Genomic DNA, 25,072 nt, shown 5'->3' with positions numbered 1-25,072 from the left:
TAAGAGTGATGCAAGTTTCAAAATCGCACTGATTAATAATAGATAGTACACTTGAGGATTTTACTACTGATTTATTGAGATTTAAATAAATAAACCATTGTAATGGGTTGAGATGGCAAATAATTTAAAAGCATCTCTTTCCCCCCTCCCCTTAGCCACTACTAAAGCTCTTGTTAGTAGTGATAAAGTGTACAAAATGCATAAACAACAAAAATAATCTCACTTCTGGAAAAATAAGGCTTCTCTCCCACCCCTCAATGCAAAACCTTAACAATGCAGATACAGACAAACCTAATACTTAGAAATGGATGCTCTGTCAGCACGTTAAAGAGAAAATGTTATTTTAAAAATGGAAAAGAAAGAAGCCACAATTTCTGGGGTCTTTCTAGAATTCAAGCCACTTCTGAGCATATTAAAGAGAAGTGTTATTAAAGAAAGGACAAGAAAGAAACCATAATTTCTGGGGTCAATCTACAATTCAAGCCACTTCTAAGGATATTAAATGGAAACTATATTTGGATTTCAGTGAGCAAAATCTTTTCGGTTTTGTGGCAGGTTATTTTTTTTTTAACCCTTAGCACAGCGCCCCCACAAGTACAAAGCAGAAGATATTCCATTCTATTAAAATCCTCCAAAGATGTCAGATATGCAAGATGTTATTCAGGCTAGTTGCCAAGCTCTCCAGAAATACTCACCAACCCTGTTCCTTCATATTGCAACTTGCCCTCAGATTGCACATCAAGGAAAAATCAAGTTATGTGCTCTTAACTGGGTTCATGCTAGATGTATGACAGTTTCACTGCAACATCATGGTGATCATGGTGTTTGCTCTGTGTCAAAAGCAGTGGCAGCACTGGGCTCTCCTGTGCCATATCACCCCGCATGGAAAGGGTCCTCCAGATGTTGAATTCCAACTTCTAGCAGCAGCATGGCCAATAGCCAGGGATGGTGGGAAATTGAGCCCAACGATATCCGAAGAGGAACAGCCTCTCTCCCCCAACCCCATATAGGATGTGATTCTGTGCTGGCACAGCTATTGAGGCAGACTTGGCTTTAAAATCAAAGCTTTTCACAAAGTGAGAGCTTTAAAAGAAGGGGAGATAAAGATGAGAAGTCCAGAGTTTGCCCCGTAATGTGGGTGGCATGAAATATAGTTGGGACATGGACATGCAATCCTGAGCAACTCTTGACAGCGAAGTCTCAGCATGAATGTATGTGTTAACATACTGTGTACCTAGAACATAACTTAGGGGCATTAATTAAAATGGATCTGGTCTGAGTAAAATTTACCGTAGTTGACCGCCAGTCATAAAGTTGGGCACATTGAGATCCAGATCACTGTCAGAAAGCAGCTGAATCCCAGAGCACAGACATCTCCCAAAATGCCAGTGACAGCTTCCTTTTTGGGGCTAACCAACAGCTTCAAGGGGGTGCTTCTTCATAAGGTTCATGGTAAAGGGGGAAAGGTTTGTCCTCCTTCCCCATGTTCTACAGCCCCAATCCTTGACTTTCCTCCTCCCCTATTAATGCTATTTAAAATAAAATAACTGGACATATTAAATTTAATCCCACATTGAATGTTGCATCTGATTCGACCCTCAGGTGGAGGCATTCACATTACTACCTACCCAGTTTTTATAGCTGGAGATGCCAGAGACTGAACCTAGGGACTTCTGCCTTGCAAAACACATGTCTTACTATTGTGCTATGGTTTTCCCCTGCTTCATTTTGGGGGCCTTCATTTTGAAAATGGCTACTGGTAATTGGCTAAGGATGCTATACTGATGGAGGGTTAAGATACCAAATGTTTATTATAAATAAAATGCTACATTGAATAAGTATTTTTTTCCTATTCATAGTATTTTAAATACTGAATAGGCATTAGAAAGAATGCAGAATACCCTTTGAAACAGTATTAATATAAAACTTTGCACCAATCTCATACTAGATAAGCTTTTCTACCTTATGATTCATATGGACAAATCCTATCAATGACCACAACTATCTTACCCATAATTATCTTTCTTCACTACTACCATCAGAACCAAATAATCCTTGAGAAATGGGACAATACGCAGGAACACATCCTAAGTCCAAGTGCTATACATACATAGAACAGATGCTTCTTTTTAAATAGCTATGATGAAAGTCCTCCTGGGCATTTTTTTTTTTAACCTAGCACATGAGCATCATTATTCCAGTTCCTGTCACTGGTCAGCTGGGATACTTTCCTAGGCTTCTGCCTTAATTTGAGCTCAGCAACCTGATTAATAAGCAACCCTATAAAAATATTTCATCATGTGTTATTCATTTTTTTTAAATCACACCAAGCTCCAATGCTGTTTTCATAATTCATGTGCCAAAGAGATTAAAAGAAAAACCTGGAAAGATCTTGTAGTCAGCAAGCAATGTGTAGTTTTCTCACTGAGGCCACATCCTTACTGTTGAGGTTGTGCATATGAGTGTACAGAAAAGCCATAAATATCTTTAAATAAATCACATAATTATGTCAAGGCACTAGTATGCCATGCTTAGTAATATGGAAATGAATCTATGTTGCTTTTGCAGAGCAATCCTACTGAACGGTTGTGTAGGGTGAAAACTGATGACAGAGGATGTAAGATCTCCAAAGTCCTGCTAAGCAGACAGCAAAAGAGAAAACATCCTCTTCAGCATGCTGGAGGTGATGCAAGGTAATTGGCATGACTTTCCATATGTGATGGACATGAGAATTTGTGCAGCCATTTGGGGAAAGGTTGTTTACAGAAATAAGCAAAAGTATGAATCACAACATACAATGCAACCCATGCCTAGGTTTATTAACATTTTTTTAAGTCACTCAAATTATTGCACAAGGAACTTATCACTTTTCTTCTGGTAGCAGCATGATTGCTCATAGCAAAAAATATAAATAAAAAATTGGAAAGGACTGGATCATCTACACATCACACAATGGAAGCAGAACGTATGGACAACTGCTTTATCTGAAAAACTAAGAGAGTACATGCCCTGAATGATGGCAACTGATACGGATGATTTTGCTGAAATATGGCACCCCTTTATAAAGTATTCAAATGAACACTCTGATGACTGGCAACTACCATCTACACATATAGATTTATTACTCTTCTGTCCAGGGGGAGGGGTAGGAGGGGGGGGGGAAACCAATTGTTTAGACACTAATATCTTCCACCTCTTTCCAAGCCTCTAATTTACTAATTTCAGTCAGCACACTGATGGACAAAAAGTTGAATTATATGGGAAGTCCTACCCTCCAATGAGAAATCTGCATGGATCATCTCTAGGGAGTTTTATATGTTATTGTCTGATATAACAAGGAGTAACATTATACAAAATCAGTGCTCTATAAAAAAAGACATGGTACAAGAGATAAGAAACAGATGCGGTATGTCAGTCTCCACACTGTTACAAAATCATTTATATCAACCTTTTAAAAATAGTTCTATCTGAACCATAATACTAGTTTGCATGATGCCATAGGAAATTTCTTTTTTAAGGCAAACCTTTTTAATATCCCTCCCTTAGATTTTAGCTCCAAGGCTTTTAAGTACTTTATAAAAGCCACAGCACAATAAGTGGAAGCTGTTTCAGAAATTAAACTGTCTAGTGCATTCCTTGCCTCAAGGCTCAGCTTGATTTCTTTCAAGACTTCTCATTATAACCCAAAAGTCTTCATGCAAAACTAAAATAAAGGAAAATAGAAAAGGAGGAAAATACCGCCCACACCAGTAACCAACTTCGTAAAATTATAGGTTTCCTATCTAAGTAGAAATTAAAGCAGAACAGTTGAAACAATTTAATGGGCACAACTACAAAAGCGTAAGATATAGAGTTGCTTACCAGAATTTCCCCCCTGTAAACAGAGCAAGTTTTTATTCACCACATTTTTTCAAGGGCTTCTGTAAGACTGGACCTGCAACAAAAGAGGGAATTGCTCAGTTATGTACTTCCATAATTATTTAGTTACACAGTGCCGAACAACTCTGGTGTTTCTAACAAAACTCCTTTTATAACAATCTTTGGATCGGGCTGTGCACCAACGATGGGACTGGAGAATAACACCAACACAGGAAGTTGACCCGTTTTTCAATTTTTTTAAAATGCCAATATGGAGTTGCCAACGGCCAAGAGAGCAGAACTAGTGGATGAAGGCATTGTCCAATCTTTCTTTCACAGTATTGATTTTTCCTCTTTGTAAAAGGTATACTTGAGATTGAGCATTATTAACAAAACATATGGTCTGTGATAAAACCAAAAATAACGTACCCTTCAAAATTACAATGCCGACATAATTGGAATTTTCACATATTGTTAAAAGGCCCCATCCAGTAAGGGAAAGTGTTACAATAAATACAATTAATTCCTTCAGACCTGCTCAGTTATTGGCATGTTGGTGTTTCACATAGCAATAAAGTGTCTCAATAATATGCAACAAAGTAGTTGTAAGAATGGAAGTCTGCAAATTGCTTTCACACACTCAGCAAATTGTTACTGCTGCAATTGTATCTTTCTGTAAAGTTACAGTTTGCTGCAACGGGTTTACCCTTTATCGTTATACAAAATCACAAATAAGCAATACAGTAAGTCCATGATCATAACTGGAAACAATTTTCCAGTTACTGAAGGCCATACAAACAGACATGACATAACTTGGGTAACGGTAAAAATGGACAGGTGCCACTATTTCACCAAAGTTAACTAATTTTTTCATGACAGCTACTTGAGTTCTTTCCTTAGGCTATATAGATAGACAGAACAGCTTGCAGTGCAGATAAGCAGCGCTGTCAGAACAACTTTTATGGCAATAATCATTGGGGAAAAGAAGAGCCTGTGTCTTGTGGTAGTATAAGATCTGAGAAACAGAGCAAGCAAGATCTTGGAGTGGCTGGAGAATAAGGTACAATGCCATTGAATGCCTGAAGATTAAGGAAGAGAACAGAGGTACAGTACATTCTCTACGGTTAGTTCAAAACTGTTTCCTCAGCATTGAGAGAAGGATAACAATTGTGTTTAAGGTACACATGACTAAAGACTGAAGGCATAATCCTGCTTGGCCTACACAAAGGCCCAGTTCACACATCCCATTAATTAAACATAGGTTTAAATCAACTATGCTTTAATGTGAATTAGCAGAGTACTTGTTCCCAGGGCGCACCTCCTGCTACTGCCATGAAGCAAAGCAGAGTGTCTGTGTCATGGGTAGGAAAACTAAGGCCCGGGGGCCAGATCTAGCCCAATTGCCTTCTAAATCCAGCCTGCGGACAGTCCGGGAATCAGCATGTTTTTACATGAGTAGAATGTGTCCTTTTATTTAATATGCATCTCTGGGTTATTTGTGGGGCCTGCCTGGTGTTTTTACACGAGTAGAATGTGTGCTTTTATTTAAAATGCATCTCTGGGTTATTTGTGGGGCATAGGAATTGGTTCATTCCTCCCCCCCCCCAAAAAAAAAAATATATAGTCCGGCTCCCAACAAGGTCTAAGGGACAGTGGACCGGCCTTCTGCTGAAAAAGTTTGCTGACCCCGGTTTGTGTCATCTTAACCTTGGCTTAGGGTTTGCTTTCCCCAAACAAACCACGAGTGGTGAGTCAAGAACAACCCTTGGTTACCACATTTTGTTGGGGAAGAATCAACCCAGCAGCCCAGGTTTTGATAACATTGGTTTGGTTTGTTTATGATACGGAAACAGCAGCAGTGCAGAAGGAGCACAATGGGGACACCTGTACACCGTGTACTAGCAAGCTTCTTATTCACATTAAACCATTGTTTGTTTCAAACTGTAGTTTAATTTGACCTGTGAACCAGGCTATAGACCGGCTTCATTAGAGGTCAGTATGGCTCTTTTCTCACCCATGCCCACTCCACGTATGCTCTGCCACAGCTCAACTATTCATTTCAAGGAGAGGCTCTCTTGAGATGCACAATAAAGCAATCCAGGAACTGCATTTTCCTTAAGCCCCTACATGAAATACTGTTACTCTGAAAAGTGCCTTATTTATTTTCCCCCTCCCCTGGAAAAATGTATTGCTGACTTTAAGAAAAAAATATTATGGCAGTGAACAGCATAAGATCAACAACAAAAACCCAACCCGAAAGTACTAAATTCATCACAACAATCAGTAAATCAGCTTATTACACCAAATAACACATCTCAAGGAAAGTGTGGGTGGTTCCATAGAAGCCACGAGGCAGTCATGGAGTTTCCTTGAAGTGAACATGCATGATACAATCTAGAATGTGAGGAGAGCTGCAGCTGCTGAGTACCTAGAGCAGATGTTGGAAAGGCAAGAGTTATAGTGGTCTTTATATATCTCAGGGTATGGTCTGAATGAAGGCACGTGAGGTCACTGCCTCTGTCTGGTCAGTACTTGGATGAGAGATTGCCTGGGAACCGCATGTATTTCCACCTTGCGTTCCATGACGAAAGAAAGGCAGGAAATGAATGTAAATACATAAATATACAAGATAAATACATAAATAAATAAAACCGAGTCTCTGCATGAGTGGCAAGAGTGCTTCACAGGGGAGTTTTTAAAATATATTTTGAATGGCATATGTAAAAAAAGTTCTATGTTTTAATGACACACACACACACACACACGAGATATGACTTCATCCCACATTAGCAAGCCCTGCAATTAAGATTCTTCTTGGAGGCTAGTCTTTGGGTCCCTCTTTAGATGTTAGGCAGGTTGTAACCTGTGACAGCTGCCCTGCCTGTGACACTCTCTCCCCAGGGAGTTATCCAGCATCTTCTGGGTATCAGGTAAAGACTCTTGGGGTGGGGGCAGATCTTTTTGTTGCTGGCTTTTACAGTGTGTTTTAACTTGACTTGCAATTGTTTGCATCCTAAGAATCACAAAGTGAATTTTTGAATTGTGCAAAATGAGAGTTTCCTTCATGCAAAATGCCTCTGTCTGATTTTGGGTAATTCCTTCTTCCAACATCAGCTCCCCATGCCATTCTCATGCTGTTCAGGAACCTTTTCACAGAACAAAGGGAAAGGAAAAAAACCCTCCCATTAGCTTCTATTTGTGTATTTTTTTCTTCTTCAAATCTAAACCATTCTTTTTCTGCTGCTCTGTTTTATTTTGATTTTTTTAAAAAAATGTATTACGGTCGTGTTTAAATAATATGTCGGCTATGGTTGAATCACATGCTCCTAGAGGCTTTGCTTTGTAAGAATGAAGTAGAAACCTTTTATTTTTGTACTTGATTTTTGTTTCAAGTACCCCAAAACAGTGATCAACAAATTATGATGTTGTAACTTACGAACATGCGGCACAATCCTATGCATGGTTATGCTCAGAAACAAAACCCACTGTATTCAGGGATGTTCATCCCCTACCATATTGGACTTGTGTTTTCTGAACTATTAGTAGCAAGACTAGTTTTTTTTTAAAAAAAGATGATGTTGACAAACCAATGAAGTGATATCTGATTTGTTCAGCAAACTATAGAGTGGGCACATAAATTAAGTATGAAAAGAGCTGTGGTGTATGTACAGAATAAACAATAAGTAGTGTATTCTTACAGACTGATGCTGATTCACTTATTTTTGGGAGGCCAGATTACTATTTCAGAGTGTATTTTGTGACAGATCAGTACTGAAGTAGATAGAAAACTCAGATAAAGAAATATATATTATGAGCCAAAGCCTCAACGTGTGCATTTCTACTGTCCACCGCTCCCCAGCTATAAACACTAAGGAGAAAGAATTTTCCCATGTCTAATAGATTTGAAAACCAAGGCGACAACTATATTTTCCCCTGACCTAGAATCCTTCTACCCCCAAACCACAGTGAAAGGAAAGTCTAAAGATAAATGAGATGTTTTATTACTTGATTTCATTCAGATCACATTATGCAAAGCAGAAAACAATAATTACTGGAATTTCTTATTTCTCTCTGATTTCTTCCTGCTCTGCTCAGAAACTCTAATAAATCTGCAAAGAATTATCTTGCTTATGTTAATTAGCTTGTTAGCTACACAGTAGCTCAGCTTTTGCAGAAGAAAAATGCTTGCCATAACTGCCAATGAAATTGGTTAGATAACCTCACCCTTTTTCTTAATTTTAAAAAATGGAACTAATTTGAAGAAAAGCCGAAAACAATATGATATATTCAGATTCCAAGAGGCAGCCCTTACAGTAGTACCAAGACATTTTTGTTTGCAAGTCTGGGCCATGCTAATGCAGAAGATATTGGTTCAGATGTAATGCTCCAGGCATCATAAACCATGGTTTATGAATCCAGGAACACACACAGGGCTCACATCTCCCCCTCTCTCCTCAAAATGTGGAACCCTGGTTTAATGTTGGTAAATTAACCAGAATAGTTCTTCCCAGCTTAAAAAAGTATGGTTTATTAAATCTGGAATGGAAAACCAAAACCATGAAACGCTGAAGGCCACTGAATCTGATTTAAGCAACTCTGACACATGGCCCTCAGGGTCCCTTGCAACTCTACAATTCCATGATTCTATGAAGCAACTCTAGCTCAATACGTTCCTCTGCCCCCTTCCTCCTCACTCCCAAACTCTGGATTTGGAATATTAATCAAGTTGAAGCATTCCCTAATATTATTTCTATTATTATGTACTGTAAATCATTTGTTTTGCTACCAAATGATGATGCAAATGAGTGCTCTAATTTGTAATTATATTATCCATGTTATGTTTTTATTGTTAGCCACCTTAATGCTTTGTGTGGGGGGGAAATCACAAGCTATCTCTGAGAATACATTTCTCAGTTTTTGCTGTTTTGTTGCTACTCATTTTATGGGTAGCAGCTAAAAACAGTCCAGAAGAAGCACTGATAAGGACAGATCAATATTTGTTCCTCCAAATGGTATTATTATATTATTGTGATTATTTGTTTCATTTATTAATCATTTCCTATGAAGCATTTCAAAGTGATTTTGCAAAACAATTAAAAATATATAAACTATTGCATACATAATAACAAGTTCAAATCCAATACGAATACAAAAGGAATTTTCCACCTAGAGGGCACCAACATATGCTGAAAAGACAAACGTAATCGTAACTATGAAATATGCTTAGCAGAACTAGAAAGGCTTGGGCCCTTTATGATTCCAACAGATATATGTTGCTTTAGATAATGATAATACCTATTATTATTTATTAGATCTTTAGATTGCCCTTACTTCCAAAGGATTCCAGAGAGAATGACAAAGCAATACAAAAACCCAGCTCACATTGAAATAAAAATTGATGGACAATTGAAACAGGGATGGCTAACCTCTCTGGATATTACTGAACTACAACTCCCATCAGTAGCATAATGCATGGCCAGGAATGATGGAAGCTGTAGTCTGGCAGCATCTGGAGGGCCACAGGTTTTCCATTCTTGCTTTAAAACAATAATTGCAATAATTAAGGTTCTATGATATGAAAAAAGTCCAATCTGAAAGGTAGGATCAGTAGGGTGACTCCAAACACAGCAACCAGGAATCTTCTGAGGGAAATTATCCCCAAGCATCAGCAAACTGTAACATCACAACAATATTACTATATACAGCAAGTCTAGACAAGCCAGATCTTTCTCCTGACAATGCAAAATGTTATAGTGGTGAAATAAAGATAGCAAGATAAACTGCTTTCCTTGTTTTAGGTAGATGTCAGGTGCTATCATGTAGGATAGTTTTCATATGACAAAAATGCACCCTTGAAAAACAAAGAGAATACTATACATATCTTAACACATCGAAGAATTGCAATGATAAACATTTCATAATAAAGTAGATCATGTTTGAGGTGAAGTGGCAAACACAACTGTATCACATAATTAAGTGGTGAGGAACTGGTCATGGATGAAATATGGCCTGCAAATGAACAGAAGCACACTACTGAATGGCCTTAAATAAATGGCCTTAAAATAAATAGAAGAAATGTATATCCAAGCTTCTCTTAAGTGGCTTCAAAGTACCATAGATACTGCCAGAAACACATGAAAACACCAGGCATGTTTTATAGTATCCTTCTCACTCAAGGTAGCACTACGGCTTCCAGTCATAGACAGTTGCAAGTATGTAGGAGTTGGCAAGAAAGTGAATGAGAACCCAAAGTCTCAGTGGCAGAGCAAGTCTCCAGGCCACCTGGGGTGGGTGGGTGGATCTGTGTTCACAGCATTGTGCACTGGACACAATGGGGCCAACATCTTGGTCTGAATGCCTAGGCCCATACTACATGACTTGGCCTAAGGGGTATGACATGGGATGGCCTGCTGCCTTAGCTGACATTGCACATTGCAGTGGTGGGCTCCCCAGATGCCCCGATCATAACTGAATGACAATTATGTGGTCAGAACTGTTGGAATGGCAGAACGGGAGCGGTGCTTTGGGGCCTGTATAGTGGGGTCCACTTTCTGCAGGGGGAAATGAGGGCTAGCTGCTCAATGTGTGTTATAGCAGCAGGGATTGGTTGAAGATGCAATTGGTTTGGCAGTGAGTCAGTGGGAAAGGACCAACGTGTGTGGTGGATAAAGCATTTGTCTGGATCCTTAGTCTGTATGGATGGTGGGCTGGGAGCACCCCCCCCCCCGGGTCCAAGAAATCAAGGTATCCTGTTAAAGGAATCCAGGATGGGGGTGCTTCTTGTTGTAATCTTTGAAGCCTAGTCAGAGGAATGTGCCATTCTCCAGGCACCCGGCTCAGATTACTTGTAGACCTCCCTGTCCGCGACTCCCGGCAGGAGACAGGCGGGGTCTCTATCGGCGATCCTCCTCAAACGTGAGAAGAACACACCACTCTTCCCTCCTCCCTATCTTCCCCAGGAGGGGGAAAGAGACAGACAGAAATGTATTTACATGCCTTTATTTCTGTCTATGCAGCAATACAGAGAAACACGTCCGTACTCTTCAAACACCAACAGCAGAGCGATAAAACTCCACCGCTGTACTTCCAGTACATGTCAGGTGACACACTGAGCTAACATCCGGTGCTCAGTACAGTGAATAGACTGTCCTTTGGATCCCACGGTACAGTCACAAACATCAACATCCTGTTTGGCTTTCCAGCCAGCTGCAGCTCGCTGCATTGCTCCTTTTTCGTACCCAGATGGGCGCTGAAGGGCCACAGCATCACCAATATTGGGCGGGATCGCCCTGATTTGATGTACATCATAGGGCGACCCTTAAGCTCGGTTAATCCTGTCAAACAATAAAGCAGCAGACAGGCAATTTGAGCCAGGATACACACCCAAGCCATGTGCCTGTAATCAATAAAGTTGTGGTCTTTTTAATTTTTTTTATTTTTTATTTTTTATATATAATAATTTTTTATTGATTTTCCAACACAAATTATAAACAAAACAACACACACAGAAAAACATACAAAAACATATAAACATGTATAATTTCAAACCCTCTTTTTCATTAACCTTGCTTCCCGGACTTCCCCTTACCTCCCCTTTTCTGCATCCTGTTTAAAACTTTTTTCCAACAACTCCCCAGATCAATCAAATAATAACATTTTCTTATTTTAATTTCATTCTCATACTTAATCGGTTACAGCTGTAATTCTATAATTTCCTTTCCCTTGACATTTTAGCCCTCATTAATTTTGCAGCAGTTCTTAAGGTATACTTTAAATTTCCTCCAATCTTCTTCCACCGTCTCTTTTTCTTGGTCACGGATTCTGCCAGTCATCTCCGCCAGTCCCATATAGTCAATCACCTTCGCTTGCCATTCTTCCAGCGTGGGTAGTTCTTGTGTCTTCCAATACTTTGCTAAGAGAATCCTTGCTGCTGTAGTAGCGTACATAAAAAACGTTCTATCCTTCCTTGACACCAATTGGCCGACCATGCCCAGGAGAAATGCCTCTGGTTTCTTATGAAAAGTACATTTAAGTACCTTCTTAATTTCATTATAAATCATTTCCCAGAAGGCCTTAATCCTCGGGCAAGTCCACCAAAGGTGGTAGAAGGTACCTTCAGTCGTATTACATTTCCAGCATTTGTTGTTGGGCAAATGATAAATTTTTGCAAGCTTGACTGGGGTGAGGGCAATCTGGTTGCGACATCTGTCACCCCATTGATCGCTAGGGTTGATTCGGCTGATCTGGCTGGCTAGGCGGGTGTCCCCTTCCTCCCTCACCGCTCCATGTGCGTCCCTCCCGAAGCTGTGCGCTCGGTGGAAGAGGACGACCATCCCAGATAGAAGGAGTGTACCATTCTTCGGTCAAGGGTATACGATAGCTGCGCTCCCCTGCTAGAACCTCCAAACAAGCTCAAGTTGTGGCCTGTTTTATATCCCAAGTGGTTGTCCTCTGTTTATTTGCAATTTCACCATGCCTTGGCCCACCACCCATTGCTTTACTGTGCCTGGGGCCCACAACATCAGTCTCACATACTATATGCTACACCACTTTTGAAGTTCAATAGTGCTTCAGAATCAGTTTATGCTACAGCATGATGGATGGATGTTGCTTTTCCAAGAAAGTCCTGCAGGACACACAAGCCCTTAGGCATGCCTCAAGTAGCTCCCCTAATTGCCACTGTTACCTCCTAGCTGTGCCTTGCAAGTCTGAACAATTCAATCTGTAAAAAATTTGCTAATATTTAAGCATTTAAATTCAGTGGTCTGATTAAGAAATTAAGACAACAAAACATTCAAGCAAGGGGCTATGCTTAGGCTGCAGAAGATATTTGTATTCATTAGATTTGAGATGAACTGTTTTGTTGCTGTTTTTAGAGCTTTCTAAATTGCATATTATAAACGGCAGACAGAGTATGGAGTTTTTTCTCCCTCTTATGAGTGTTGAAATTGGGATGGGAAAAGTATTACTGCCTGTGGCATGAATACTAATCCAACTGTTCTATCTGGTCACAACTTTTTGGTAGGTTTTTTTAAATCTGCAGAACAAATCTGGCTGAAGATGGCAGCAGGTCAAAATAAATGAGGATGTATACCATGAGAAACAATGCTTCTCCCACACTGTGTTCAACTTTCTTAAACTACTGTTTCCCTCCAGTTAGAAAGAGTGTTTTATCATTTATGAGAATGAAAGTTTAAATAATTCCTTGGGTATAAAAAGTTCTAGCATAATACAAAAAAAGTTAAATAAATATAGTAGGCCAGGAATCCAGGAGGCTACCAAAGTTAACAGGAAGACAGTTGCCTTCTAAACTTGTCACAAACTGTGTACAGACTTAGAGCAAATTGAAAGCATGCTCAGGGGTCACAGAATGCCGATCAGCCATTGTGGCACACTAAAGAATTCATTGCAAGTTCCACTTGCCTCCATTTTTATTCAGATATCATCTCTTTACACTGAATGAAAGAAACACAAGTCAACAACCCCTGCTTTCTCTTTAAAATCGTTTTAGCTGCTGATCCCCCCTCCTCCAACCACAAGAAATATTGAAACCGAGACAAGATCAGGGATTGATGTTATTCCAAAACAAATGATCATGTAAACACTGTCAAGAGTGTTAATTCATTTGTTTAAATTTATAGTTTGCCTTAAGTGAAAGTCAAACCTAGAAATTATAACTCCTTACAAGATAGCTAAAATACCTGCATTAGAAATAATTCACTATATAGTCTTCCCCGCTTGCCCTTGAGGAGGCAAGAGCTCACACTGAAACAGGCACATACTATGAGGCAGACACATACCAAGCATTTTGCAGATGGGAACAAAAACCCCATTTATAGGATTCTTTCAATGAATGAACTGATGTCAATAGAGTGAGTTGTTTATAGCTTGAACCATACTTGGTGACTGCCCTTTTTAAGGAATCACATTTCACAACTTGAAAACTCTTTTGAATCCCAACAAACTTACAACTTACAAGTTCTTGTTCCATTACACATATTCTGCCACCAGCGGACACAGAATCTCACTGTGTTTCCAGCAAAACTGTGCTGAACACAGCAGCATTCTTATACTTGCACAGTATTATCAATTATTTTTCATTTCTGAGCTGATTGCTTAGGACTCTCTCTGTTGTGTTCTAATCAAGGAAATAATATTTTGCTGCAGTATCTACTGCAGTTACTACTAGTCTATCAGCCACACAGTTCATATGGTCCACAGATCAAGTGCCCAGTACAAATCACTTTCCAAGAGACAAAGAACATCACTGTCCACTTGCACATACTAATAAAAAAAAATTAAATGCATTTTGCAGGCCATTTCATTCCTTTAAATCTACTAAGGATTTAATCAAATTTAAAAGGACTTTCTGTTTTTGTACAGAGTCTCTCTCTCTCTCTCTCTCTCTCTCTCTCTCTCTCTCTCTCTCGTGTGTTTGTGTGTAAAGAAATTATCTACCTCACAAGCCAAGCTTTTTTCTTCATGTAGGAACGAACAGCAGAAGCCTTTGTCTTTTGTTCAAAAAAGAATTGCAGAAGCAGAGCTCCGAAGATGCACTGGGGCTGCTAGAGTTACAAGACTCCAGTTGCTAGATCACAGACATAGGCTCAGACCAAGGTATAGTAACTTTTTATTGTGTTCAGATGTTGCAATACAGAGCGGCCACTGGAAACATATTACATTCTGTTCTCAATATCTATTCTGGTTCTCAAACCCTGCAGAAATGATGGTATTTATTTACTATTAACATCTACATCATTTACAGTACCAGGCTATCTTAAGAACCACCACCTCTCTATACACTTTAAGATCATTAGAGGTGGTCCTGTTAAGAGTACCCTTTCCTTCAGACAATGGTCCTTCCTGGTGGTTCCCTTCAGGCTATGGGATGTACTAGAGACACTTACTGCATCCACTTTCTCTTGGCATGTATTTCAATTCAGCCTTTTTCTGATTAATATGTTGTTTGGCCTTTCAATTTCTTAAAAACCACTATATTATTTGCATGAATTGTAAGGTAAAAGGTAAAGGACCCCTGGACGGTTAAGTCCAGTCAAAGGCGATTATGGGGTGTGGTGCTCATCTTGCTTTCAGGCCGAAGGAGCAGGCGTTTGTTTGCAGACAGCTTTCCAGGTCATGTGGCCAGCATGACTAAATTGCTTCTGGTGCAACAGAACACCGTGACGGAAGCCACAGAGCACGGAAACGCTGTATACCCTGTAACTTTACTTGGAGCTTTGTTGTTTAGTCGTTTAGTCGTGTCCGACTCTTCGTGACCCCATGGACCAGAGCACGCCAGGCACTCCTGTCTTCCACTGCCTCCCGCAGTTTGGTCAGACTCATGTTTGTAGCTTCAAGAACACCGTCCAACCACCTCGTCCTCTGTCGTCCCCTTCTCCTTGTGCCCTCCATCTTTCCCAACATCAGGGTCTTTTCCAGGGAGTCTTCTCTTCTCATGAGGTGGCCAAAGTATTGGAGTCTCAGCTTTAGGATCTGTCCTTCCAATGAGCACTCAGGGCTGATTTCCTGAAGAATGGATATGTTTGATCTTCTTGCAGTCCATGGGACTCTCAAGAGTCTCCTCCAGCACCATAATTCAAAAGCATCAATTCTTCAGCAATCAGCCTTCTTTATGGTCCAGCTCTCACTTCCATGCATCACTACTGGGAAAACCATGGCTTTAACTAGACGGACCTTTGTTGGCAAGGTGATGTCTCTGCTTTTTAAGATACTGTCTAGGTTTGCCATCGCCTTTCTCCCAAGGAGCAGGCGTCTTTTAATTTCGTGACTGCTGTCACCATCTGCAGTGATCATGGAGCCCAAGAAAGCCTTGCCGTACTCCTTTCCTAATTTTGAACCAATCATTTGTTCCATATCCAGTTCTAACTGTAGCTTCTTGTCCCACATAGATATTTCTCAGGAGACAGATAAGGTGATCAGGCACTCCCATTTCTTTAAGAACTTGCCATAGTTTGCTGTGGTCGACACAGTCAAAGGCTTTTGCATAGTCAATGAAGCAAAAGTAGATGTCTTTCTGGAACTCTCTAGCTTTCTCCATAATCCAGCGCATGTTTGCAATTTGGTCTCCGGTTCCTCTGCCCCTTCGAAATCCAGCTTGCACTTCTAGGAGTTCTCGGTCCACATACTGCTTAAGCCTGCCTTGTAGAATTTTAAGCATAACCTTGCTAGCGTGTGAAATGAGTGCAATTGTGCAGTAGTTGGAGCATTCTTTGGCACTGCCCTTCTTTGGGATTGGGATTAGACTGATCTTCTCCAATCCTCTGGCCACTGCTGAGTTTTCCAAACTTGCTGGCATATTGAGTGTAGCACCTTAACAGCATCATCGTTTAAAATTTTAAATAGTTCAGCTGGAATATCATCACTTCCACTGGCCTTGTTATTAGAGCTTTACTGTTATTTAAGTGTGATTTCATTCTGAGGATTTTGCTTTTTAAACAAACAACAAGATGAGCTTTGTTGAATTTCAGAATCATGAATTGAAGGTATGAAGTTGCATTATACCAACTCTGACCATTGTTCCATCCTCCACTGTACTGTCTGTTCTAATTGGTATCACCTCTCCAAGGTTTTGGGTCAAGTCTTTCCCAGGCTGGTATCTGTGATCCTTCTAACTGGGGATCCTGGGAACTGAACCTAGGGCATTTTGCAGGCATATCGTGTGTTCTTCCCCTTCCCTTCTGATGTCAGACAAGCAGCCTGATTGAAACAGAAGGCTTTTCTGATATTATTTTAGGAAGCCCATTTACAGAGCTGTGCTTCACAGTAGTTCATTAGAACCACCTTTCCTCATCTACACCACTGAATATCACGGCTAAAGCATGTCCACAAGTAGTAGATTTAAGCTAAGCAGGTAGATTTAAGAATTGCATTTTACGATATTTGTAGCAGTGTTACCATGAGCCACCCCATGGTCAAGACTGAACTACACCCTACCATTCCTTAAAATATTGAGTGCTTAAGAAACATAAGAGCAAAATGTCTGTCCATGTTGCAAGTCCAAAATTCCTGTTGCTTTCAAGAATAACATATATTTATCCAATATTTTAGAATTGTAATTCAAAGAATACAATAATCTACTTACATTTACAACCAGCATTAGAAATTTTTGTGGACTGGAATTCACATTTGGATCCAAGACAATTCATGCACTTACTGGACCTATGGCTGGCTTCTTACTTCTTGCTAGGTTGATGTTTTTCATCGGCCTAGACTCAAGAGCGTTTGTGGTTTGCATGAGTGCTCTGTCACAATGTGATACATTTCCTGTCTGGAAAGCAATTCGGCGCAGGAAAGAGTGTTAAAACCCACACATAGTACGTGATGACTGAATATCGGCCTACTACACCTTGTGCACATATGTGTTGTGCCTGCAAAGACACAACTGCATGCAGTTTACTGGCTCCTGTAAATCTTGCATAAAGTAAAATGGGTAAATAGGTAAAGGTAAAGGACCCCTGGACGGTTAAGTCCAGTCAAAGGAGACTATGGGGCTGCAACGCTCATCTCACTTTCAGGCTGAGGGAGCAGGTGTTTGTCTGCAGACAGCTTTCCAGGTCATGTGGCCAGCATGTCTAAACCGCTTCTGGTGCAACAGAACACCATGACGGAAGCCAAAGCACACAGAAACTCCCTTTACCTTCCCACCATAGCCATGTGATTATCACACATGGCATCCCTACACATTGGGATTTACAATTTTCTTTCATTGAAGCTTTCTACACAGCTTCGTTCACTGTCTACACAGAACATACATTTTGTTGACATGCCTCAGCATGCCACTGCCCGATCCAATTCTTCTTATTTGTACCGCAGCCCTGAAAAGCCTTTTGTGCCCATGAGAGAATATTCTGTGTACATGGACAAGTCCTAGGGCCTTCCTAGTTAAATGGCTTTAGTGTATAGGGCCATCAAAGCTCAAGTTTTGGGAATGTATATTGTGTGCTTTTCAGATATTTATTTCCCTTGCATGTATTGGACATATAGCTGTAAGTAATGATGACACACAAAAGGTTTTCATTTGTTAATGTAATTTTATTTCAGGCCTTGCTTCAGAGGAAGGAAACCTTGGGGACCTACAATATTTACTCTGAAGTTCAGAATGCTGACATGTAGCAAATGTTCCACAAAATGGATTCTCAATAGCTAAATTCCCTATAGGGAGCCAGCATCAACATCGTGTTTGAAGATTCGTCCCTCACATACTCTCTCCAAAAAAAGAAAAGGAAAAGTGTCAGAGCAAGCAACTGTGAGTCCCAGCTGTTCAAACCGTTCATTTTTCATAGCAATCCTATTCTTAGTCTAGAGCTCAACGGCATGAAAAGAAATATTGCCTGAAAGAGATTACTTTTCTATGGCAGCAACACTAAGCGCAGTTACTTGAAAACTCAGTGTGGCTTACTTCCAGTTAGACATGCAAAGGATCATGCTGTAAAAATGCAATTAACTCTGTGAAACCAATCTATAAAACTTATTGGTTGCTTTTTTAATGTCATAGTAATATTGGATTCATAGTGTCTACTTGCTGACAGATGCCTAATGCACAAAATACAATCCTACCAGGGTCTTTTTCTTCTCTAAGCAGCTGGACGCATTTTCATGCGTCCAAATATCCTTTGGCACTTCCTGGCACTGTAGTACTTTAAAAATGTACTCAATAGGTTTCTGTTATAGACCTTCTATGTAACATAGACTACATCCCCACTCTTCTCTACAATGTGTTAATTGTTACCCCTCTGCGGCATAACTCTAAATGGCACAACTGGCAAATTACTGTCTTGGTAAATAAGGTTGTTTGTTTTAAAATTCAAATTTTGCTAGGAAATAAACAGTGCGGCATAGTATGCACAAATATAACAACTTAGTAGTTGTATGTACAAGGCCTATATATGATAGATAAGAAATAAATATTAGCTTGTATACATAAAGTATTTTCTGACATTCCGACATTCTGTCAATTTTCCCCAACACTCCAAGAAAGAAAGTCCAAGATGGGGCCATACAGTTTGAAGCAGGATTGGGTCTGATTGCCAGTTGTTGGGGGCTGTTCCAATGATGCCATTGACTGCTTCATATATATACTTCATCTATATGCTTAAGTCTAGTGGTGGTTTGCTTTCTTGTTTGTTTTTTGTAATGCTGAATTTATTCTGTGTCTGCTAAATTGTTTATTTTTGTTACTTTGAATTTACCGACATGTTCCATATTTTGAAGTTTTACTTGCCAACTAGGAATCAGAAACTTAGGAATTCTTTAATGAGGTGTAAAGTTTATGGCGAGGGATGCAGGTGGCGCTGTGGGTTAAACCACAGAGCCTAGGACTTGACGATCAGAAGGTTGGCGATTCAAATCCCCGCGACGGGGTGAGCTCCCATTGCTCGGTCCCTGCTCCTGCCAACCTAGCAGTTTGAAAGCACATCAAAGTGCAATTAGATAAATAGGTACTGCTCCTGTGGGAAGGTAAACGGCATTTCCGTGCACTGCTCTGGTTCGCCAGAAGTGGCTTAGTCATGCCCCGGCCACATGACCTGGAAGCTGTACGCCGGCTCCCTCGGCCAATAAAGCGAGATGAGCGCCGCAACCCCAGAGTCGGTCACGACTGGACCTAATGGTCAGGGGTCCCTTTGCCTTTTTTAAAGTTTATAGCAAACAGAGAAGTAACAGGACAGCAAATAAGACAGGAAGAGTCAAGATCAGGAGCCAATCCACATATCGCTCCTGAACATGAATTGTCCCCTTATTCATCTTAATTCTGGGTAAAGTTATGTTGACAATGAACTTAGACATAACTAACACTGTTTAGAATTAACAATACAGGCAACTCTCAATTTATGTGATGGTTACGTTCCAAGGCACTGCGTGTTTAAGTGAAATCATGTATATTTGAAACACCATTAAAAAACCCTATAAACACCCCATTTTGCTCCTGCCATGCTCCTGCCCTTCCAAGTTTGGCACAATGTGCCTAAAACAGTCACTGCCTGTAATGCTTAAGATTGGTGTTAATGTAACCCTTCGCCACAGCTAGCTATAGTTAACTTGGGGTAGGGTAATTCGAAGTGGTCAAATTTTTACTTCACTTTCTTCCCATTAGAAAAGCAGCTGTTTTGCCCAACCATGTTAAAGGACAACAACTTTTGGTGAGTGAATGAAGAGACTGCCAAAAACCATGATGATTGTGGAGTGCATAAAATATTGCTGTTAGAATCTATCCTGACACAGCTCTAATGAACTAAAAACAGGATTAGAAGGAATTAGAAAAGCAACACAGGAAATCAGTATAATGGTGTGTACCACTCCAACCAACAATGTGGTGGAATACAGATAGCTGTACTGAATACAGGAAATGTTAACTTACAGCTGAAGCAGCATAACAACAGACTTCTCTTGGTTTTGTAGTGGTTTGGTAGCCTCTTTGTGTAAGAGAGGCTTTATCTAGAACTTCTGATACACACTGTGAAGACAAAACTAGCTTCAACAGTTTTCCTGCCATAGCTGATTTAAAATGGTTGCAGAGAGTCACCCAATCTGGACTCTGATGATCTCCTGTAAGCCCCCATCTTCTCTTGTGACACTACCTGTCTGTTCCTAATCACCCTATTTTCAGCTGCAGAAAACTTTCTGGAAAAGCAAAATTTTCCATTTTCTGAGTTCACTATTAATAATAAATGAATGCCCATTGCAAAATACAATATTAAAAGTAAAAGAAACATTTCAAAATAAATGAGTCTCTAGGGCATTTTCCAGTGCAAACTGAAAACTTTCTGATGCAAAGTACAGTACCATATGCAAAATTTCCATTCAAAATTTTATGGAAACCTACATTTCTGCTCCTTCTTCAGCCTGTTTGAGATGTCCTCCTCTCCACTGGCATAACCAACTGCACATTGCTTCTTAACTGCCGTGCTGTGTAGCCCACCTTGGGGAAAGCCTATTTTTCTTGGCAGAGAGGGCAGTGGCTTAAAGACAACTTTCATCCTGTGTTCCTTCTACTGCAGCGTTGGAGAACCCTTTTGGCTCCATAGACCAATTTTAGCATGTGTGCAGGTGTACCTACCTGTTGATCACTTGACATCAAAATAACAACAGGTGACTGGATGCTCTGAAGTCCCAAAGTAGGGACCTCTAGCAGACTTCTGCTCTACTGCCTATCATCAGTTGAATTCTGCTTTCCATTGCAAATACGCAACCAGGAGTGAACCCAAATGTGCACCGGCAGCTGCATCTCTATGGGCATGGTTTGATGAACATGGCCTTGTGGGCCAAATCTGAAGTCCTGTCAAGCCAAGTTTGGCCTGTGGATCTGAGGGTCCACACCACTGTTCCATTGGGATGGGCCTGACAATGGGTCTAATGAACACAGCTGACTACTGTCAGCCAAGGCAGCACCGGTCAAAGCAAGGCAATGACAACACTTTAGGCTGACCGGTGCTATATACACTATCTACCTTTGCAGAGGATTCAGCAAATCAAAAACTAAGGAATGTGCTGCCATATCTGAAGGGAGGAGATGAGAGAAAATCACACCTGTTGTTTCCACTGTGTGTCAGGCCTTATGGACAGCTGTGAGGGTCCAAACATTAGCATCCTACTCTCCATCATATTATGTCCTCATCTTAAAGATATCTGATGGCAAGGAATAAAAGGACAAGACACCACAGATATAGTGTGAGAAAATCTTGCAAGTTCTGTTCACATTATTCACCTTGCAATGATATACAACTCCTTGAAAACTAGAGGATGTAAACAGCTGACTACCAAGCACAAACACTCAAGTGAGATGGGCAGAGCTAAGCATACCTCACTTTACCAGTCCACTCACTTTACTTTGTGAAGTTCCTTGTCGACTATGGCTATTAGGTAGGTAAAACCAGTTATAAAATGCAAAGCTGAACAAACAATCTTCAAAGTATCAGGACAAAGTTAGGAGTAAAACAGAGGCGCATGAGAAAGTTGTGTTGGTTCAAGTGTTAGGTGAAACGTAAATAAGAATGATAGCTATGATAACCAATGCCAATTCCAATACCTGATTGCACATAGTGGGGAACCTGAGGCCCAGACATGAAGGCGGCACTTCAGGTGTCTCTATCTGGCCCTCAGGACTCTCCCTAGGCCACATCTCCTTCCCAAGCCACATGTCTTATTCCCAGGCCACACCCCTCACTCTCTCTCTCTCCTCCGCATCCTCCTTGAGTGGCCTTGTGTGACTGGAGCTGTGATAATGCTTCCTTCATTGCCTCGATTGACAGTGTGTGGGTGTGAGTATGTAGAAACTTCCAACTTTTGCATGGCTGGAATGAAGCCCACTGTACAAAGGTAAGAGCCACATCCATTGTTACACCCATTTCTGCCTCTGCCTCTACCAACATGCAGCACTTGGAAAGCTCCTGCTGAGAGCATATAACCATCAGGCTGAAAAGAATTCCCCACCCTAATATAGTAAAAAAAGAAAAGGTCTAACCAAGAGAGCATTGTTAAAAAACAAAACAAAAACAGCCTGCAGGTGCAAGCCTGGATTAAGACTCCTTCATAACACTATTAGTTATAAGAAAACATTTTTATTTCATTTTTAAAGGAACTGCGCTTAAAAAAATAAGCTGTATTTTAAAAACTGAACTGGTTTTTTAAAAAAATCTCTTACACAAAGCCATTCTTGTAACGCTAATGTCTCCTTTTTGAACTTGAGCAATAGATAGCTACATCACACCACAGGAGGAGAGAAAATGCCACCATGTGCTTCAAATGTCAGCCTTGTTCTACTTTGCTTTGACATTAGAAGTCTGGCAAGATATTCTAAACAATTGCAAAGAGCTCAGAGGAGAGCACTCTGGAATTTGATAGAGTAGAAGGGTAGCCACAATTTCAGAAGTATTTAATAGGGGTGAGCAGTGACCACAAGATTTGCCTTGTATCTGCCGTGTTTGAGAGCATCCTGATCTGTGTTGTTTTGATTCAATTCTTTATTTGGGTCCAAATCTGCTATGTTAAATCTGCAGCTCTATTTTATCCCCATATAACAGGGGTAAAACACATTGTTATTTCAACATCTCTCAAACACAACACTGTGATTGAAATGCCCTGGGAAAGTAATTCCCAGTGGAGAAGATGGAGAAATGCTATTGGGTGACAGAGAGAAGGCAGAATTGCTCAACACCTACTTTGTCTCTTATCTTCACCCAAAAGGAAAGCGGTGCCCAACCTTGTGATAATAGAATAAACAATGTAAGGAGGGTGCTGCAGCCCAAGACAGGAAAAATAGGTAGTAAGGGAACACCTAGCTACTTTAAATGAATTCAAATTTCCAGGGTCTGATGAGCTTAACCCAAGGGTGCTAAAGGAGCTTGTGGATGGTCTCAGAAGGTCTCTCCATAGAAGGAAAGGAGCGAATGGCTTCCCTGCTCTTCTGTTACAACCAAGTGCTACTGAGTTCTCTGCTTCAGCATTACATGAGATTTCAGAATACCTGTGGAAATTACTTCCATACATGCATGCATGTAGTAACATATGTAGAAACAGCCCAGGTAAATGAAAATGAGTTTTTAGAGATCAACAAGAAAGACTTTGCTCAAGACAACACTATGCTCAAGCAATTTCTGCAATTCATTTTAAAATCTGCTCATCATGAGTTTCTTTTTTGAATATTTGATTTTTACAGGGTTATTCATTCATATCTACATTTCATTTTCTTTTATCCAATCTTCTATACAAGTAATGAACCAATAAACCAAGATGAGTAAGTGCTGACCTATTTCAATCAAATGCCTTAATTTGTATTAAATTAAAAGTGTAGGAGGTCCCTCCTTGGCCCCTCAAAGCACCAGATGCTGCTCCTAGCTTCCTTCCAGCTTCAAGCATCAACCTTTGTTTAACTGGTGCTGTCACTATACCTAGTTTCCTGAACTGCATGCATGTACTTGGGTCCCTATGAAAGCTATGCTGTACCAGATCTATATTTCATGCTGAATAGTTCTTTCCCCAACTCTGGGAAGGGTTGTTAGGATTTAATATGTAGGCAAAGGGATAACACAAAATGAGACATTGAAAGTAGGACAAAAAGTTAGAGAGGAGGTACTTCCAGGCAACCTGCTTATTGAACATTCATACTAATTTGTTTGCATGAAAATAAGAGGACACTAGCTCTTTATTGAGGATTTGTTCTGATTTGTGTGCAGGGAGTTCAGCAAATGTTATCCCACACTTTTCAGGGCCTTTCGCTGTTACTGTACTTTTCTTATTGCAAAAAATCTGATTTTGAGAAGTAAATTTCTTGCAAAATAGTTCCAAATCAATTCTAATTGTGTAGCCTGAATTTGATGGTCTGTGATTGAATTTCAGCAGGAAACGGAGGAAAAGGAAAGGGAGGAAATATAACCTGACCAAGTAAATCGGTTCACACCTCTGCCACAATCAAAGCTAACAAAGACCATAGAATGAACACCAATATAATGTACACCAGAGGTCTAAAAGCACATTCATCTCTGCAACTATGTATGTCTGGGCCTCAATGGTGTCTGGGAAACCATTTTCATAGATTTCTTATATACAAACATGTGTGCAAGAGCAGCCAACACACACACACACACACACACACACACACACACACCTACATGGTTTTCTATTCATCATTTTATCTATAACTGACACAAAATCATCAACACACAAGGACGTTGCAATAAACCATTCTGATGTTTCACAATGATAAGACCTATAAAATGCCTTCCTTTCACACACAGAGCTCACACAAGAAGTAATGCACAGCTTCCTTCACTCTCATTATGTCTTGTTCTTGAAATCAGCATTTCAATGCCTATTATTTTGTTCAAGCTTGTGTTATTAATGCTGTTTCTACATCCAGCACAGAGAAAACAGGCATGTTTTTTTCTTACTTACAGAAATTTTTCTAAAATAACATAATGAGGGAAGCAAGATAATCAGGAAGTTCAAGTACACCGGAGATCTTAATTAGATTCAGGGTGTATTCTTTAGCTTTTATTAACCCTTTTGTATTGGTCGAATGCCACTGGAATAGACATTCTTCCACTTCTCTTTGAAAGTACGCCAAAGAGTAGAAAATACCATATACAGTGGTAACTTGGGTTACAGACGCTTCAGGTTACAGACTCCGCTAACCCAGAAATAGTACCTCGGGTTAAGAACTTTGCTTCAGGATGAGAACAGAAATCGTGTGGCGTGGTGG

The 25,072-nt window shown here is 40.2% G+C and overlaps 1 protein-coding gene across 11 annotated transcripts in view; it reads right to left on the bottom strand.

Annotated features, from left to right (window-relative positions):
- The window catches only part of FYN (FYN proto-oncogene, Src family tyrosine kinase), a 114,231-nt gene that overhangs the window by 56,329 nt on the left and 32,830 nt on the right, over window positions 1-25,072 (bottom strand). For 10 of the 11 annotated variants that reach the window (XM_079971683.1, XM_079971680.1, XM_079971685.1 and 7 more), the window contains one exon: window positions 3,862-3,934. The exons of the other annotated variant lie outside the window; for it this stretch is intronic. The gene's annotated coding sequence lies outside the window, so the exon portion shown is untranslated. The remainder of the gene's footprint in view (window positions 1-3,861; window positions 3,935-25,072) is intronic. 11 annotated transcript variants of the gene reach the window in all.

Source organism: Podarcis cretensis, assembly GCF_951804945.1.
Source record: "Podarcis cretensis genome assembly, chromosome: 3".
Taxonomy (NCBI): domain Eukaryota; kingdom Metazoa; phylum Chordata; class Lepidosauria; order Squamata; family Lacertidae; genus Podarcis; species Podarcis cretensis.
The sequence above is the reverse complement of the archived record's forward strand: the minus strand, read 5'-3'. Positions and strand labels throughout refer to the sequence as shown.